Raw genomic sequence first — 15,494 nt, 5'->3', positions numbered from 1 at the left:
AGCAACAACAAAACAAATAACACCTTAACTAGGTGTTTACGGCCAAACTTGGGGAGTTTGGGTCGTAAACTCCTCTTGACCATGAACTGATGCATATAGCATGAGTTTACTCTTCATTCCTTCATTCTCCACTTTCAAACTCAAGAACATCAACTTTTCTCTTAAGTATCATAACATATTTCTTCAAATCCTCCAAAAATGTAAGTATTTCTTCCTTTGATTTGTTGATACAACACTTTATCTAGTGTTTATACATGATTTCATCCATGGAAATCTCCTCTTTTCTTAGATCTTCAAGTGTTCTTCAAAACACCAAGAACACCAAGAACACACACTAGTGTTCTTGGGCCCTAAACACTCTTGCAAGCTTCCTATAAGTAAGTAAACTCCTCCTATCTAGTTGTTTACTTAGTATACTTGCTAAACCATTAGAAAACATCAAAAATCCCCAAGAACACTTGGGTTTACGGTCAAGGGATCTCCTTGAACCGTAAACACCATCAAGTGGTGTTTAAGTGCCCCTAACACCTTCTAAGGCTTGGATATTGGACTAGAACCTTGCACGCATGAGCTGAAGACCCCAAATCACGAAATGGTAGGAGTGACCATGAGTTTACGGCCATAAACTCATGGGTTTATGACCGTAAACTCCCAAGGAGTGGTCCAAGGACCGTAAACTCCAAAGAAGGTCCATTTTGAGCCCTAGTCCCTTTCCTAAGCCTTGAGTTCAAACCTAGAACACTTCCTTGACGGGTATAAGACCTTAAATCAGATAATGGTACAATTTACCATGAGTTTACGGCCGTAAACTCATGGGGTAAATGACCAAAAACCGTAAACACATGTAGGGTTACCAAATGAGAAGTAAACTCCAATGTGAGACCATATTCTCTTTAGATGCAACCCTTGAGTACTCCTAGCACTTGAAACAAAGTGTTCCCATGTATTAGGATGTCTTTACTTGATTAATTAGTGGTTAAATGACTAATTAGATACATTTATGGATCACTACATGTTACATAGGATCCGTGTGTGTTCAAGTCCTCACTTGACACTTAGCATCCTATCCGGCACTTCCATCCAAACCACTCACTGCAGGTGAGTTCTTACCCCTTAATCAACCTTTTAAATGATTTTAAATGCTTTTATGGGGGGATACAAGTTGAAACATTCTAGTTATTGCTTTAATCACATGTGATTAATAACTAGAATAAACAGAAAGATTTACTACTACTTTCAAATTGCCATCAAACTTATGGATTTCCAAGCTTTCAAATCTTTTTATTAAACTCTTTAGATGCTAAAACTATTTTCAAACTCTTTTATACTTGCAATATTTTCAAAACCATATCTACACCAGTATATTTATATAAGTAAGACTTGAAGGACTTAGGACTGATACTTCACCTTATTTCTTGTTCCTTGTTTGGTTGTGGACTTAGGGTATCCTGTTATTTGTCCGAATGTCGTTGAATTCTTAGTTATATATCATATATATATATATATATATATATATATATATATATATATATATATATATATATATATATATGTGTGTGTGTGTGGGGGGGATATAAAATCTTTCACTTTAGTTCAGTACCTATGTGTAACAAAGGCATCCAAACAACCTTACTATTTAACTATAATAGGTATAGTTAAGGGATTAATACTCACTACTACTATTACAACGACCCATACAAGAGTCAGTACATTTATGAGTCACTACATAAGTACTACATTGAGTAACAATACATACCATACACTATACAAGAGAAAATACTATACACTATACAAGAGAACATACTATACACTATACAAGAGAACATACTATACACTATACAAACATTGAATACTATAACAGAATGTGACATACTACTTCTCGTTACGACACTTCATTGTGGTATAACTTTCTAGACAGAGTCTCCTGGAGGGAGAGCGGGCATTGTGTGTATAGATCTATACGGGACAGACCCTCCCACATCCTGACTGCTGGCTACAGTCCCAGCCGAAAGGCCAAGGGGTGACAGAATGCTACCTCACTATTTATGACCTGGAGGGTCATCCGTTATTCAGCCGTCGATCAGCATGGTTACATACGAGTTCACATTCAAACCTTAAATTAACTAAATAAGAATTTAAGGCAAAATTAGATTTTTCGAGGCGTATTGTTTATTTAATACCACCCGGAGTCTACATATTACTACCTTAGACTCCCCGAGGTGTGCTGCTCATATAGTACTACCTGGAGTCTGTATTTTATCACTTTATGACTAGCAGTGTCCCTGCTGAGGAAAAATATTAATTTTGCTTATTACACTTCTTTTGAAATCACCTTACAAGGGCGAAGTCTAAAATTATATTTTCATACTAATAGTTTTCACTGGGGAAAAACCCTTACAGTTACCAAAGAACAAACATACAAACAATCGGGTCTTGGTAGAAGACTACTTTTTACTTGGAAATATAGGGTTTGCTAGGGAGCATACTATTTACAAATATTTTATACAAGCAACAACACTAAATACTTATGAACTCACCAGCTTTATGCTGATACTCGCTTTCAAAATAACTTGTATTCTCAAGTCATCAGTAGACAGGTACAGGTGAAGCTTTTGAGAAGATGGAGCACATACAAGACTCATCTTTTATTTTGATTATACTTTTGGTGTCTTATAAACTATACAAAACACGCTTGTATTTCAATTATTATATTAATGCAATGGATGTGGTTGCTTGTCTTTACTATTATGCATTGTTGTGATAATGTACATGACGTCCTCCACCCCAGAACGTTTCCGCCGTTTCAGTTTTGGGGTGTGACAGATTGGTATCAGAGCACTGTTTATAGTGAATCAAGTATATCAACCCATAAAAGATATACGAACTATAAACACATCGGGATTAAAACACTCTGACCAAGAATATATATTTTTAAATAATAAAATATTTAACTAAGTATATATATACATCTATTCATACCAGGGTCAGTATCATACTAGAACAGTCTAAAAGTATTACGATTGTTGGACAACACAATTAGACTTAGAGACATATAGTCAAGTCTGGGAAGATATAGCCTGATCAACTATATTATCCGAGAAGTGACTAGCATGTGCCTAAGAGTAGTTGTCGTGTTGCAACAAGTCTGAAAACTTACCAACACTACTACAACAAGAACATTAGAACAGAATACTACAAGAGTATTCTGCGTTATTATAAATTACATATGTGAGAACTAAAAAGGTCGTTACTAGTAGGGCAATAGTTGCTAAGTGGATACTCTACGGTTACATGTGACTAAGGCGCTATAGACTTAGAATATGTGATCTTTGCTTTAATTCATGTTCCTTGTTTGGTTGTGGATTTAGAGTTAGGGTCACTTATTCGAAGGTCTATCCTGTTTTAGTTGCATGTAATTGGTATGCACTATGCAAGTATTGAGTCAACTAATAGCGATCATCTTATAAGTATCTTAGGTTAGTACGTCTATTAACTATTCTTTCTCCATTCTCGCATAGATACCATGGCTGACTTAAGGGTTAGCCCAAAGGGTGCCCGTCGCCAGTAGAAGATTATCTTCTCACCTTCTCTCTTCTTAAAAGAATAGCCTTCCTCTTCAGTATCTCTGTTTCACTTGTTTGTAAACATTCCTAAACTTGAAAGTACTCTAACTAGACTTCTAAGCTTCCAACATTTTCCCTTATGGTTTGATGTGAGACCTACTGTTAGGTCATTCTTCCTGAACTCATTTTACATCATTAATACCAGTAATATTGGCAGTTGTCTAACCTATGGGAAAGTCTGTACTCTTATGTTTCCTTACTCTATTATTATGACTCTATTTGATAGTTGGACTATGGTGGTTTAGTCCATGAAGCACTCTCATCATACTTACAATCGATTCTTACTATTGTCAGCATCTTTCTAAACTTTCAGTAAAAGATGTCGCCTCGCAAGCGTCCAACCAGAAACACGCCTGCAAATCAAACTCCACCACCTCCACCTCCTCCGCAGTTCGATGCGGTGATGTTCCAGGCAGCTGTGACCGCCGCCATGGCCCAAGTAAACTCTGGTGGCGTTAGTGGAACGGGGACTGGCACTAACTCTAGCCATGGTGAAATCCTTCCACGTGCACGAGAGTGTACTTATAAAGATTTCATCAGCTGCAAACCAACATACTTCAACGGAACCGAAGGGATCCTTGCACTGTCCCAATGGATCGAGAGAACAGAAGCAATCTTCGAGATGTGCTCGTGCCCTGAAGGAAGCAAGATAAAGTTCGCTACTTGCACCTTCACCCAAAGGGCCCTGACGTGGTGGAATGGCCATGTCAAATCTCTCTCACTGGTAACCGCTAACGTCATGGGCTGGGATACTCTGAAGGACCTTTTGACAAGGGAGTACTGCCCGAGGGGTGAAATTCAGAAACTCGAGGAGGAACTATGGAACCTCAAAATGCAAGGTTCCGACATAGTGGCTTATACAGCCAGGTTCTACGACCTGGTGGCTCTATGTCCTAACGTGGTCCCCACCGAAAGCAAAAAGATCGAGAGATACATCTGGGGTCTGGTACCCCCATATCGAGGGAACGTTCTAGCATCACACCCTGGGACCTTCGATAGTGCCAAGGAATTGGCCCAGAGACTCATCGACCATGAGGTTCCTTCTCTTCCAACAACAACCACAACTACTGCCCCAGCACCAACCAACGCGACCGACAACAAAAGAAAGGTGTGGGGACCGAAAGAAGGGCAAATCAAATCAACCCTCCTCCAAGAACCAACAGACAGTGGGTGTCCATGCCGTCACTACTCCTGTTACCCTTGTACCAGCCAGAACATACGCAGGGAGCCTACCCAAGTGCACCAAGTGTAATTTCCATCATAACGGCCCCTACCTGGAAATGCACTGCACCAATTGCGACCGGAAGGGCCATACCGTCCGGTTTTGCAGAGCACCTCCCAAACCTATCACCCAGGATCCCAGTACCGGAGTGAGTCAAGCCTGCTACGGGTGCGGCGAGACAGGACACTTCAAAAGAAACTGTCCGAAAGGTGGGAATGCGGGGGGAGCAGGAAGACTACTTGCTATTGGCCACAATGAGGCCGTGGCAGACCCGACGGTAGTCACGGGTACGTTCCTTCTCGATAACTCTTATGCTTGTATCCTATTCGATAGTGGGGCAGAAAGGAGCTTCGTAAACCAAAAATTTAAACACTTACTTAATCAAGTACCACAAGCACTAAAAGAAACCTTCATCGTAGAAATGGCTAACGGTAAGACAGAGAATTCTAACGAGATTTACATAGGTTGTACCCTCACGCTAGATAATCATTAATTCCCAATCGACCTCATACTAGTAGCTATCCAGAGTTTCGACGTCATTATAGGCATCGACTGGCTGAGTCTTTATCGTGCCGACATTCTGTGCTTCGAAAAAGCAGTCCGCCTGAACCTACCGAATCGTGAAACCTTGTTGATCTACGGAGACAAACCCAGTACGAGTCTTCGTATCATCTCGAGTATTCAAGCCCAGAAGTACTTGCGTAAGGAATATCGTGCATTCCTGGCGCACATTGTCGATACGAGCCAGAAAACAAAAGACCTAAAAGACCTCCATGTAGTATGCGATTTTCCCGACGTCTTTCCAGAAGAACTCCCAGGATTACCCCCGCAACGTCAAGTCGAGTTCCGAATCGACTTAATTCCAGGAGCGACCCCACTAGCCAAATCGCCCTATCGTCTAGCACCTGCTGAGATGCAAGAACTGTCCCGTCAACTTAACGAACTGCTCAGCAAGGGCTTTATAAGACCAAGCTTCTCACCCTGGGGAGCACCAGTCTTGTTCGTAAAGAATAAAGACGGATCGTTTCGTATGTGCATCGATTACAGAGAGCTCAACAAGCTTACGGTCAAGAATCGTTACCCTCTTCCTCGCATAGACGATTTATTCGACCAACTTCAAGGGGCGAGCTACTTTTCCAAGATTGATCTGAGGTCCGGGTATCACCAGTTACGAGTGCTTGAGGAGGATATTCCGAAGACAGCCTTCCGAACTCGTTATGGACACTACGAGTTCGTAGTGATGCCATTCGGATTGACCAATGCGCCCGCAGTATTCATGGACTTAATGAATAGGGTATGCCGTCCTTACTTGGATCAGTTCGTCATCGTATTCATCGATGACATACTTATCTACTCTCGAAGTAAGGAGGAACATAGCGATCATTTACGACAAGTCCTAGGAACCTTACGATCAGAGAAACTTTACTCAAAGTTCTCTAAATGCGAATTTTGGATCCGAAGAGTCAAATTCTTAGGACACGTGGTTAGCGAAGAGGGAATCCACGTAGACCCTTCCAAAATTAAAGCCATTGAGAACTGGTCAGCACCGAAGACGCCTACAGAAATTCGTCAATTTCTAGGCCTCGCTGGCCACTACCGCAGATTCATACAGAACTTCTCTCGAATTGCGAAACCCCTCACTACATTGACCCAGAAGGGCGTGGCCTTTGACTGGGAAGAGAAGCAGGAGAAAGCGTTCCAAACGCTAAAACGAGCCCTATGCACCGCACCGATACTATCCCTCCCCGAAGGGATAGAAGACTTCGTGGTATACTGCGATGCATCCAACCAGGGGCTCGGCTGTGTTCTGATGCAACGAGGTAAGGTCATCGCCTATGCCTCAAGACAGCTGAAGGCACACGAGGTCAACTACACCACACACGATCTCGAATTAGGAGCGGTTGTGTTCGCTCTGAAAATCTAGAGACACTACTTGTATGGTACGAAGAGCACTATCTTCACAGACCACAAAAGCCTGCAGCACATATTCAATCAGAAGGAACTCAATATGAGACAACGATGGTGGGTAGAGCTACTCAATGACTACGAATGCGAAATTCGTTATCATCCGGGTAAAGCCAACGTGGTAGCAGACGCCCTAAGTCGGAAAGAATATTCTGGTCGAAGAGTCAAGTCATTAACAATGACTATCCATTCGCATCTATCCGCACAAATTAAGGAGGCTCAGCACGAAGCCTTAAAACCTGAAAATGTGGCGGGAGAATCCCTGCGTGGAATGGATAAGAACTTGGAAGTCAAGGGTGACGGAGCCTTATATCTCATGGACCGGATCTGGACACCGAGACAGGGTGGCTTCAGAGACTTGGTCATGAAGGAAGCGCACAACACCCGATACTCCGTCCACCCAGGTTCAGATAAAATGTATCTGGATCTTAAAAAGTCATACTGGTGGACTAACATGAAAGCAGAGATTGCTACCTTCGTGAGTAAATGCCTTACTTACGCCAAGGTCAAGGTCGAATACCAGAAACCATCAGGTCTACTTCAACAACCGGAGATACCTAAATGGAAGTGGGAGCGGATTACTATGGACTTCATAACCAAGCTACCCAAGACAACGGGTGGGCTTGATACCATATGGGTCATCGTCGACAGATTCACCAAATCCGCACACTTCCTGCCTATCAAGGAAACTGACAAGATGGAAAAACTCATAAGAACATACATTAGGGAGATCGTACGACTGCATGGTGTTCCTATATCTATTATCTCTGATAGAGATAGTAGATTCACTTCGAGGTTCTGGCAGTCACTACAAAGCTCCTTAGGAACAAGGCTGGACATGAGTACAGCCTACCATCCACAGACCAACGGACAAAGTGAGAGGACTATCCAAACCTTGGAAGATATGCTGCGAGCCTGTGTGATCGACTTTGGGAAGGCGTGGGATAACCACTTACCACTCGTTGAATTCTCTTACAACAACAGTTATCACACGAGCATCAAGGCTGCTCCATTTGAAGCCCTCTACGGCCGGAAGTGCAGATCCCCTCTGTGCTGGGCTGAGGTGGGTGACACTTAGTTAGCTAAAGGATGAATTCCTGACAACACTCTCACGGGTCCGGAAATCATTCGGGAAACGACAGAGAAGATCGTTCAGATTCGTGAACGATTGAAAGCCTCTAGAGACCGACAGAAAAGCTACACAGACAAACGAAGGAAACCTTTGGAATTCCAGGTGGGAGACCGAGTCTTTTTGAAAGTCTCACCCTGGAAAGGCTTGATATGCTTCGGAAAGTGTGGAAAGCTGAATCCAAGATACATAGGGCCTTTCGAGATTCTCGCTAGAATCGGCCTCGTAGCTTACAAACTCAACTTACCCTGCGAGCTTAGTAACGTACATCCTACCTTCCACGTCTCGAACTTGAAAAAGTGCTTATCTGACGAGACTCTTATAATTCCACTCGACGAGATCGAGATCAACGAGAGCCTCAACTTCGTGGAAGAACCTGTAGAGATCATGGACCGAGAGGTCAAACGAACAAAACAAAGCCGTATCCCAATAGTGAAGGTTCGTTGTAACGCCAAGAGAGGACCGGAGTTTACTTGGGAGCGCGAGGATCAAATGAAACTTAACTATCCTCATCTTTTTACTTAGTTATTTTTGTAATAACTTAGTTTCTTGAACTCTAATTACGGGACGAAATTCCCTCTAACGGGGGGATGATGTGACAACCCGAAATTTTCATTTGTATAAACTCTTCAATCAAGAGCTACAATTAATAGTCAATTACATGTCTGTTAATTTTTAGCCGGTTTAAAGCCCGTTTGTGTGTTTTTAATAATTATTCTTCAAAACGAACGAATGAAAGGAAGTATACTCTAGGATTTTGGAGCAACAACAAAACAAATAACACCTTAACTAGGTGTTTACGGCCAAACTTGGGGAGTTTGGGCCGTAAACTCCTCTTGACCATGAATTCATGCATATAGCATGAGTTTACTCTTCATTCCTTCATTCTCCACTTTCAAACTCAAGAACATCAACTTTTCTCTCAAGTATCATAACACATTTCTTCAAATCCTCCAAAAATGTAAGTATTTCTTCCTTTGATTTGTTGATACAACACTTTATCTAGTGTTTATACACGATTTCATCCATGGAAATCTCCTATTTTCTTAGATCTTCAAGTGTTCTTCAAAACACCAAGAACACACACTAGTGTTCTTAGGCCCTAAACACTCTTGCAAGCTTCCTATAAGTAAGTACACTCCTCCTATCTAGTTGTTTACTTAGTATACTTGCTAAACCATTAGAAAACATCAAAAATCCCCAAGAACACTTGGGTTTACGGTCAAGGGATCTCCTTGAACCGTAAACACCATCAAGTGGTGTTTAAGTGCCCCTAACACCTTCTAAGGCTTGGATATTGGACTAGAACCTTGCACGCATGAGTTGAAGACCCCAAATCACGAAATGGTAGGAGTGACCATGAGTTTACGGCCGTAAACTCATGGGTTTACGATCGTAAACTCCTAAGGAGTGGTCCAAGGACCGTAAACTCCAAAGAAGGTCCATTTTGAGCCCTAGTCCCTTCCTAAGCCTTGAGTTCAAACCTAGAACACTTCCTTGAGGGGTATAAGACCTTAAATCACACAATGGTACAATTTACCATGAGTTTACGGCCGTAAACTCATGGGGTAAATGACCAAAAACCGTAAACACATGTAGGGTTACCAAATGAGAAGTAAACTCCAATGTGAGACCATATTCTCTTTAGATGCAACCCTTGAGTACTCCTAGCACTTGAAACAAAGTGTTCCCATGTATTAGGATGTCTTTACTTGATTAATTAGTGGTTAAATGACTAATTAGATACATTTATGGATCACTACATGTTATATAGGATCCGTGTGTGTGTTCAAGTCCTCTCTTGACACTTAGCAGCCTATCCGACACTTCCATCCAAACCACTCACTGCAGGTGAGTTCTTACCCCTTAATCAACCTTTTAAATGATTTTAAATGCTTTTATGGGGGGGGGGATACAAGTTGAAACATTCTAGTTATTTCTTTAATCACATGTGATTAATAACTAGAATAAACAGAAAGATTTACTACTACTTTCAAATTGCCATCAAACTTATGGATTTCCAAGCTTTCAAATCTTTTTATTAAACTCTTTAGATGCTAAAACTGTTTTCAAACTCTTTTATACTTGCAATATTTTCAAAACCATATCTACACCAGTATATTTATATAAGTAAGACTTGAAGGACTTAGGACTGATAGCTCACCTTATTTCCTGTTCCTTGTTTGGTTGTGGACTTAGGGTATCCTGTTATTTGTTCGAATATCGTTGAATTCTTAGTTATATATATATATATATATATATATATATATATATATATATATATATATATATATATATATATATGTATATATATATATATATATATATGTGTGTGTGTGTGTGTGTGTGGGATATAAAATCTTTCACTTTAGTTCAGTACCTTTGTGTAACAAAGGCATCCAAACAACCTTACTATTTAACTATAATAGGTATAGTTAAGGGATTACTACTCACTACTACTATTACAACGACCCATACAAGAGTCAGTATATTTATGAGTTACTACATAAGTACTACATTGAGTAACAATACATACCATACACTATACAAGAGAACATACTATACACTATACAAGAGAACATACTATACACTATACAAACATTGAATACTATCATAGAATGTGACATACTACTTCTCGATACGACACTTCATCTTGGTATCACTTTGTAACCAGAGTCTCCTGGAAGGAGAGCGGGCATTGTGTGTATAGATCTATATGAGACAGACACTCCCACATCCTGACTGTTGGCTACAGTCCCAGCCGAAAGGCCAAGGGGTGACAGAATGCTACCTCACTATTTATGACCTGGAGGGTCATCCATTATTCAGCCGTCGATCAGCATGGTTACATACGAGTTCACATTCAAACCTTAAATTAACTAAATAAGAATTTAAGGCAAAATTAGACTTTTCGAGGCGTATTGTTTATTTAATACCACCTGGAGTCTACATATTACTACCTTAGACTCCCCGAGGTGTGTTGCTCATATAGTACTACCTGGAGTCTGTATTTTATCACTTTATGACCAGCAGTGTCCCAGCTGAGGAAAAATATTAATTTCCCTTATTACACTTCTTTTGAAATCACCTTACAAGGGTGAAGTCTAAAACTATATTTTCATACTAATAGTTTTCACTGGGGAAAAACCCTTACAGTTACCAAAGAACAAACATACAAACAATTGGGTCTTGGTAGAAGACTACTTTTTACTAGGAAATATAGGGTTTTCTAGGGAGCATAGTATTTACAAACATTTGAAATCAGTTACTATGTTACATTGTTACAAATATTTTATACAAGCAACGACACTAAATACTTATGAACTCACCAGCTTTATGATGATACTCGCTTTCAAAATAACTTGTATTCTCAGGTTATCAGTAGACAGGTACAGGTGAAGCTTTTGAGAAGATGGAGCACATACAAGACTCATCTTTTATTTTGATTATACTTTTGGTGTCTTATAAACTATACAGAACACGCTTGTATTTCAATTATTATATTAATGCAATGGATGTGGTTGCTTGTCTTTACTATTATGCATTGTTGTGATACTGTACATGACGTCCTCCACCCCAGAACGTTTCCGCCGTTCCGGTTTTGGGGTGTGACAGTAAATAGATTGTGTCTAGTTGTATGTGTTTGTAATGTTTAGTGTCTTTTCTTAAGTTCCAAATTAGGTTGTTTTCATTCTGATTTCAGAATTGTATTTAATCTTAGGTTTGCAGTTTTGAACTGTCGACTTAGAACTCCTTTCTAGTGCTCCTTTGATGCCTATATATAGGAGCATTAGTTAGTAGAGAGGCAAGAGTTTTTGACACAAAATAGTTCAGCACAAGTTTTGTAACAAATGTTCTCTCGATCCTGTAATGAAAATAAATCTTATTTACATCTTTGTGTTCATCCAAATCTTTGATATCTTTAAATGATGTTTTCATTTTAGAATATATCGTTCCAATAATCCTATCAAGTTGGAAACTTTATTCATCTACACCATGGGAAGGACCAGATATGAGCTTTGGAGCTCTCAGAATCGAAGAAAACGACTCAAAACCATAAACTTGTTAAGAACTAGTGCCCATGGCATGACCTTAGGTCATCACGGCATGGCGTCTAGAAAATTCATGTTTGTGTTGTCGTTATGGGCCACGACATGGTCATGGATGGCCACGACGTGGCGGTCAACTAAAGTCAACTTTGATCGCTGACTTTGACTGTTGAATTTTGACTTGAGTTGACTTTTTGTCAAACTCCTAGTTGTGGATGGAAGGCTAAGGGTTTACCTTGTGTGACAATATAGGTGGTGTATAGCATCTGTATTTTGGTTGTGAGAGCAGTAGCAGCTGATTATCGTCTGAGAGTTGAGTCTCCTCACTGTACTCGTGGGTCGAAGGCACCAATACCGACCCAATAGATTATGTTTGTAGGATGCTAGTTGTTTTTTTGACTCTTGCATGTGTTTGTATGTTTTATATGGGATGGGCCCGATTATGTATGTTATGGGTTGGGCTCGACTATGTATGATATGGGTTGGGCCCGAAGCAATGTATGTTGGGCTGGGCTCGTTTGTGTTTGATGTATGGTATTTTAGGGAACTCACTAAGCTTCAGCTTACGGTTTCATGTTTATCTTTTAAGTACTTCCGGTTCCAAGGGGAAGAGCTCGACGTGATTGCATGCATCCACCATTGTTTCGTACTCTATGACTTGCTTTGTACTCTAATGACTTTTGATACATTTTCCTTATACTTTGATTGGGTTTTAGAATAAACAAATGGTTGTTTTGGTTAACTTAAGAAAATTTTTACTTAGTATTTTTGGGACGTTCCAAATTGGTATCAGAACCTTTGTTTGAGGGATTTGGGTACATTCTCGAGTGTGCTTGAACTCAAACTAAGGAGTTGGGAAACATATTTTAAAAAGAAAAACAATTTTCTAATAGTTTTATAAAAGAAATGGGGTGTGATGCATGCAATCAGTCGAGCTAAAAAGTTTTCCCAAAATACCATATGTGTTGTTATATATAATTTTATGTGGATTGCATGATATAGTAGGGCTAAGGATACCTCAAGGAATTGTATTTTAGAGTTGTCTGATTTGTGTGATGCCTTATAGCCTAGGGAGATTGAATGTTGTGTAGTACTCGAGATTTATATCGACTCAGTTAATTGCTAATTGTATGCTTTAAAAATTGTATACGATTAGGATCATATAGCCTTAGAATGAGTGGTTTGGCCTTATTTCCTGTTCCTTGTCTAGTTGTGGGCTTAGAGTAGAATCATTTATTCGACAGTCTATATGATCTCATTTTGTGTATAGTTTGCATGCACAAGGCAACCGACAGTGTTGGTAGAAGTTCCTGGTAGTGTGGGAGCAAGTGAGTTAAGGATTCCTAAGAGAGCTTAGGTGTTGTTTGGTTCACAGAATGTTGCCGAAGGAATTTGAATTGGAATTGGAAAATAAATCTGTCAGGAATTTGAATCCAATTCCATATGTTGTTTGGTTGGCAGGAAATGGAATTGGAATTAATTCCAGATTCCGTTTGGTTTGCAAGAAATGGAATTGGAATTCATGTAAAATGACATAATTACCCTTTTTCCCTGTTTTGTTTAATTTTACCTTGTTTTCTAACTTATATGTAAAGATATATTATGAAAATTATAAAAACAGTAAAATTCCGACGGTGGTGGTAGTGGTGGTGGGGGCAGTGGCGATGGTGGCGACGGCAGTGGTGGGTGGCAGTGATGGTGGCGGCGACGGTGGTGGTGATGGTGGCGGTGGCATTTATTGTGGTGGTAGAAGTGGTGATGATGGTGGCAGTGACAGCTGGTGACGACAACGACGGCGATGATAGTGCTGGTGGTGGCAGTGGCGGCTGGCCACTTTCCTTGATGAGAAGGAATGTTTTCCATCCAACTTTGGAAGGAATTCACTTTCCTCCATATTGTGGAAAGTTTATTTCATTTAGGAATCTTTTTCCCTCCTCTAAGTCCAACCAAACGCATGAATTCGAGGGAATTGGAATCCTTTTCCCTCGAATCCCATTCCTTTCCTGCCAACCAAACGCACCCTTAGGAAATATAGTAGTTTGCTTTGTGTGCGGTTAGCGGGGTTTTCAGGAAGTGATTAAGAAAGCAGCTTAGAGAATTCAGGATAATTCTTGAGGAAGGTACAAATAGGTGTGGAAGATAGTAGTGGACTCGTACTACTGAAAACACATGATTTGTGCCCGAGTCAAGGAAAGTTATGATGACTCTAAGAAACTACTAGAGGACATGTGCAATCTCGAATAAGCAACGTGTGAGCATTTATTTTTTAGATTTACATTTTCCCCAGAGCTTTGGAAGTGGTTATGTTCTTGAAGTAAATCGGTGTCTATCCCTCCTTTCTCCTTAATTGGATTAGAAACTTTGATTATGGCATCTCCATGTAGGGGCTACAAGTTATAGTTATTGTGTGATTTGTGTTAATCTTTGCCTCGGGATTTGGAAAGAAAGGAATGCAAGGTTGTTTAATAGGAGATACTACAACCCTTTGAAAGTGGCAAACGATTTTCAACTTCTCTTATTTAATAGGATTGAGAATATGGTTAAAAGGTCTACTTTGTTACATACAAATTAGAGTATTGATCATTTTTCTTCCTTTCAGATGTAATGTTCTTTGTGTTTTGCTAGCCATTTGCTAGATTTTTAATAACCGTGCAAAAAAAAATAACGAAGAAAAGAAAAAGAAAAAAAAACTAGTTATTTTATTAACAATTTAAATTTTGTTTAAGTTGCTTTTTAACATTAAATATTAAAGGCTTCAACGTCTAAGTGAATTGTATTCCAAAATAAATTAATATCATATTAATAAGTAAATAAGTTATATATTAAAACTTTTTTGTATTTAATTTGTACCTTTTCAGCTTTGATTTTAAATCATTACTTGTCTCGCTAAAAATAAAAATATTAGGAAATTTAAATTTATTAGTAAATAATATATTCAAACTAAAACTTGGTGAAGCAAATCGTTGGAATCAAAATTTGGGATCTCAAAATCCAAGACAAATCCCTAAATATCATTTAAAAAAACGAAAAAAGAAACACAAGTGGAAAGAATCTTGGAGGACAAAAATGGTACGGATTAACCTGAGATCCAAAGTGTCTCACTTTAAATCTGTTTTAATTAATTTTAGAAAACAAATATTTTGTTGCCAAATCATATGTATATAATTATTTCATTTGCTTCAAAAAATAAAATAAAATTTATTGTTATATGTTTTTCGCAAAGTAATTATTTATGTATCTAGTCGTGTTGTAAAATAATTAATGATTGGAAGTCTTTATCGGTAAATCATATTTGAATGTTTCTACTTTCTACAAGTTGTGAAGGGATTGTTTCACCGTTAAGCTCTCATATGTAAGACGTTTTATACTATACTCCTTGATTTTGTATGATCGTCTTCCCCCAAAAGTCTTATGTACACTGCTTACGTTAGAAAACGTTTTTCATTTCATATTATATTTCTTAGGCGTAATTTTTGTTTTGTTTTAGTTTTTTTTTTTTTTTTTGA

This window comes from Lactuca virosa, chromosome 8 (genome assembly GCF_052849685.1).
Source record: "Lactuca virosa cultivar CGN04683 chromosome 8, Lactuca_virosa_CGN04683_v6, whole genome shotgun sequence".
Taxonomy (NCBI): Eukaryota; Viridiplantae; Streptophyta; class Magnoliopsida; order Asterales; family Asteraceae; genus Lactuca; species Lactuca virosa.
This window is presented reverse-complemented; position numbering follows the sequence as displayed.